Source organism: Aythya marila (genome assembly GCF_965140915.1).
Source record: "Aythya marila genome assembly, chromosome: 13".
Taxonomy (NCBI): domain Eukaryota; kingdom Metazoa; phylum Chordata; class Aves; order Anseriformes; family Anatidae; genus Aythya; species Aythya marila.
This window is the reverse complement of record NC_139054.1, coordinates 16,585,041-16,590,222: the sequence shown is the minus strand read 5'-3', so window position 1 is coordinate 16,590,222 and position 5,182 is coordinate 16,585,041.

The following is a 5,182-nucleotide window of genomic DNA, read 5'->3' as shown; positions in this document are numbered from 1 at the left end:
GAGCAGCCTGGTTTCTTCTTGCTCAGAAGGATTATGCTTTGTTTTTCAAGGGGATTCCCTCTTACCGCCTGCCTCCCTAGTTAGCGTGGTGTTTTTTCCAAACGGCAAACCACCCAAGCTGCTGTTGGGAGTGCTTATCTGGTGGGTGAGCTGGATTCCTGTCCTACGGGACAGCTCTCTGACAGCAGGACCCCCATACACAGCTGCAAAAGCAGTTGCGAGGCCAAAACCTTGAAGAGCGAATGGTATTTTTTTAATTAAGAGCATGTTTGATAGTTTTAACTCAAATAACACCATAATGACTTCAAACTGATACAGTTGTGGGTGCTTGCTTTTTTTTTTTTTCTTTTCTTTTTCTTTAAATTAGGGCTTTATCCATTAAAAGACTGTGAAGACTTATTCCTGGGGTTTGTTAGCTTTCCTTTTTACATGCACTTTTTTTTTTTTTTATCACTTACAAGAGTTTTTTTTTTTGTTTTTTTTTTTTTTTTTGCAAAGAACTTGTAGGCAGTTAATTGACTCGTTTTAAAAACCGATTTCATTAGCGTAGCTACCGCATGCATAGAAATTACTCATTAAAAGTTTAAAGACTTTTGGTAGGAAGTATTAATGTGCATGCACAGCAGCTGCACTAACACGATACTGCACCAGTTTTGAAGGAGCCATAATTGTCCATTGTGTCAGCTTGCAAACTAATGGATTTCCCACTAATGTTGACACAATGGGCCGTAATGACTGTCATCCCCGTTTCCTCTCAGTTAGCTGGATTATGCAAATACGTCGCGTCCAAAGGGCTGTTTCCCTGTCTAATTGCAGGGGATGTTTATCTTGCGAGGGTTGCCTACACAATGGGGAGGCTCCACGCCGTGTCATGATAACGAGGGCCGACTTGGCGAGGGAAGAGGCGGTGGCACGGCTGGCCGTGGGGCTGTGGCTCTTGGTGGCTTTTTCTGAAGCTCCCAACGCAATCTTGGCCACCATGCTGCAAGGCTCACCTGGTTGGCGTAAGCCGTGGCCTTATCTTTGGCTTGAGCTCCTTTTCGCTACCATAAAGTGTACATGTGTACGTGTCCAATATTTTGGGTTTCTCCCCATCATGCCGCAGGGACTCGTTGCTTGCTGCGATCAAGTGTTGGTGAGCGTTGGCTCAGAGCCACGTTAAGGGAATCTGTAACAATTTCAGAAATATTTCCGATCTTTGCATACTCTAGGCTTTTTTTGTTTCTTTCTTTCTTTGTCCTTGACTGGGGAGGGAAGGAGGAAGGTGAAGAGACAGGACTGATGGTAACTTCCCCGAAGTACATTAAGTCTGTGTTGTGTTAAAAAAGAAAATCAATTTGCATCTGTTATACCAGGGTTTCCCAACCTCTTCTTGAGATGTCTTTTAACCATACTTTTGGGTTTGTTTTGATTATTTTATGTGGTTTTGGTCCCTTCAGCTAAAACACCCAACACCCCTTCCTGACTCTCCCTCTCTGCCAGTACAACAGCTCATGGTTGGGAAGCCCTGAATTCAGCTGAGAATGTAACAGTTTCCTTTTTTTTTTCTTTTTCTTTTTTTTTTTTTTTTTTCTTTTTTTTCTTTTTGTACAGTGCTTTGCATCTGTTTATACTGGACTTGTTTAGTACAAAATGGTACTCTGAGGTCATCGGACAACAGTTTGACCAGATTTGATAGCTAATATTTAGGAGGAGTTTGTTCCCTATGTAAGATGTCATAATGCAAATTTAAATAGACTCAATAAAATGCATGAAGTGACCATTTTGTGCTTGATCATCACTCCTTGGGCTTATTCTTCTTAGGGTGGGAACGTGCTGGAGTAACGATGGATGTGGCAGGAATTTATGTGCGCCTTTTGCCTTGAGGCCAGGCAGAAAGAAAAGACCCGGAATGGTGCAGCTTAGTTCCCTGAAGCATTTATTGCTCCTTAGTACATAAACCAGAGGCAATAAATCTTACGATGAGCCAGACGTGTAAATCTGTCCTTGGATAATGTGGGATAAAGCAGTAAGTTACCTCCTGAGTGCGAGCTGTGACTTTTACGGGTACCCATCAGTGACCGGGCGCTGGCAGGACTGAGCCCCACCAGAAATGCCCCAAACGCTTCGCAGTGCTCGTGGCTTTTGTAAGAAGCTCTCACATATGGCTAAAAGCTTCGCCCTAAATTTAGTAGCTGATGTACGTGCAAATGCTTGCTCGAGTGGGAAGGCAATTTTGTAGGGTGTGGGGAGCTGGCTTTATTACCAGCGCTTCCCTCACCTCGTCTCCGCTCCTCGGGTAGGAAGTCAGAGCAGAGGCCTGATGGCATGGAAGGAGGAGAAGGGGCAGGACAGCAATGGGCGGCTCGGAAACACGCAGCACTCGGCGTGTGGGTGCCATGGACTGCTCCTCCTGCCGGGTAGCTGCCTCAGCTGCTTGGCAGCACGGTGCTGCTCGCCTTGCTGTGGCCAGGAGGAAGGTTTGTGGGCTTCCCCAGGGACGCGTTGAGCAAGGATTCTGCTCCGCCTTCAGCCTCCCTAGGGAGACCTCTGGGAAGAGTTTTTTCCCAGCTGCCGGAGGCTTCATCTCGAGCTCTGAGGTGTCCTGCTCTGGAAGCACACCGCTTCTCCTCCAAGTCTTTACCATAGGCCTGAATTTTCATTTCGGTGCCTTCACCCGTGAAGTAGTTCCCACTCTTTCCATACCAGGAACCCCTCGCCAGCTCCCTGGCTTCAGCCCTGCATCTCCCTGTGGGAAGTCCTTTGGGTTGTGTATCCCTGTGTTTGCTCCTTAAAAACTGCCGACTGCCCCCCCAAATTGCTTTAGAAGTCCAACCCAACCTCAGAGCATGTGTGCTCTCTGGAGAGGCTTGGGAAGGGCTCCACAGACCTCTCCTCGATCTCGATGGGAGCTGTTGGTTGTGGTGGGAGGGAAGCAGAGGCTTCGCTGCCAGCTCATCTTCCCTGCCTGTCCCTTGGTGGGACCTCTTTGGGGGCTTTCAACATAATGAATCTAAGCTCAGCTGCATCGTGGCTCCCTAAGCCCTTACAATGAAGTTGTACGGGGAAAACTAAACCCACTTTTTTGCCTTAAAGGAGACGGCATTGTCTCTGCCACTAATGAGAAGCTGATGCTGCATGCTCCAACTGTTTCCCTGAATAAATCCCCTGCTGAGCTGAGCATGTGAAAAAGCAGGCGTCGAGCGTCCCCGACAGCAACTGCTTCATCGAACGGGGCGGTGCTGTCTGGGGAGGGTTTCTGTCATTTTGGCTGCTGTCAGGTCTGGGGTTTTTGAGAAAAAAGGTTGCTTAGAGCATGTTCCTTGTGGTAATGTTGGGGTGTTGGTGCTTTGCAGCAGGGCTCAGCTGCAGGAACCTCACAGAGTCCAACAAGAAGTGCGGGGTCCTGCAGATGGAGGGGAACAGGCCCAGGCACCTGGAAGCACAAGGGGTAAGGGTATCCTGTGCTGCATTGGGAAAAGTATCGCCAGCAGGCCGAGAGAGGTGACCCTTCCCCTCCACCCAGCACTGGTGTGGCCACACCTGGGGTGCTGGGTCCAGTTCTGGGCCCCCCAGTACAAAGAGACATGGAGGAACTGGAGAGAGCCCAGCACAAGATGCTGAAGGGCCTGGAGCTCCTCTGCTGGGAGAAGAGGCCGGGAGAGGTGGGACTGCTCGGCCTGGAGAGGAGGAGGCTCGAGGAGGACCTGAACAGGTCTCTGGACACCTGAAGGGAGGGTTTCACAGCGGGATGGGAAAAAGGGTTTGGGCCGCACGGATCAGGGCTGGTGAAAGCATCAACACGGGTGGGAGAAGGCTGCGGGAACAGAGGGCAGGCTGGGGGGGCGATGAGGCGCCGGCCACGTACGCCAGGGCCGAACAATGCCGCAGATGGGCCGATAACAGATTTACAACCCAGTGGCGCAGTGCCTCGGAGGAAGAGGTGCGAGCCACAACAATAGCAGCAGCCAGGAGCCAGAGCCCCGCTCACCCAGCCCACCGCCGAGCACCCACCCCACAGTGAGCTTATGGCAGCTGATCTGCCAAAAACACGAGAAAAGCACACCCCGAAGCCTCGCCACGACGAAGCAGGCAGCCTTTCTGCTCCACACGACGTGATTCTGGTCCTGCAGTGCCCTCCCCTGCGTTGTACTTGCTTTAGATCTCTGTGTGTGTACATATATTTTTTCCCCTCCCTTGTTTTTCCCCGCTGCCAATATTACGTGGTTTCCAATACATTACTCTGCATTAAAGAAACCCCCCAAACCCAAGCATGCCCTAAACGCACGCTGTGCTCACCCTCCCAGCCACTCGCTGCGGTCCCTGTGCCTCCCCTTGGCGCTGGGGTGATGGAGGGGGATGGATCTTGGGTCCTGCACAGCACAGACCATGTGTGTACTACCAAAAGTATGCAGGTATATATGCCATTCACATGCTTGTCTAAAATGTACATATTTTGCAGCTCCTAGGAAACAAATATAAGACATCAACATGCTTAGTATTTAACATAGAAAATAATTCATTTAAAATTTAATATATAAAACACCAGCTTTGAATTTTAGAAGTGATATTTCCCAGCGGGCAGGCTCACAAGCTCACCGACAGAGCTCTACGTGTGCGCGTGCTGCCTGCCCTGTCCCTGCACGCATGGCACGTGGAGGAGGGCTGCTGCTGCCGCCTTTGAATCCCTGTTTACTGCCTCTTATCAGCTCCCACTGGGGGTTTTTTGAGTATTATTTGCAGTAAATATCCCTGACTTGAAAAAGGGTTGAGATGCATATGGAAAGAAAAATGAAAGCCTGAGCCATATCAAATTAACGTGTGTGTCAGCTTTCATCTGATGTCAATTAAGGCAGCTAGTGTAAACAATTTGTTACTTTAGAGTTTTTTTTTTTTTTTTTTTTTTTTTTTAAATTTTATTTTAGAATCCTTGCTAAAAGTCTTGTTTTTGGTTCCATTCACTCCCTTTCTTGCACACCCTCCCCAAAAATGCTCCTATTGGCAGCACAGCTTAGCTCTCCCAGCACAGTGCTAATGTCCAGGAGGCCTCACTGTGCCCTGAGCCCCTGCCAAAGGAAGAAATAATAATAATAATAATAATAATAATAATAATAATAATAATAATAATAATAATAATAATAATAATAATAATAATAATAGTAATAAAACCCTGGTGCACTGACACTCATGAGAAGCATTTCTT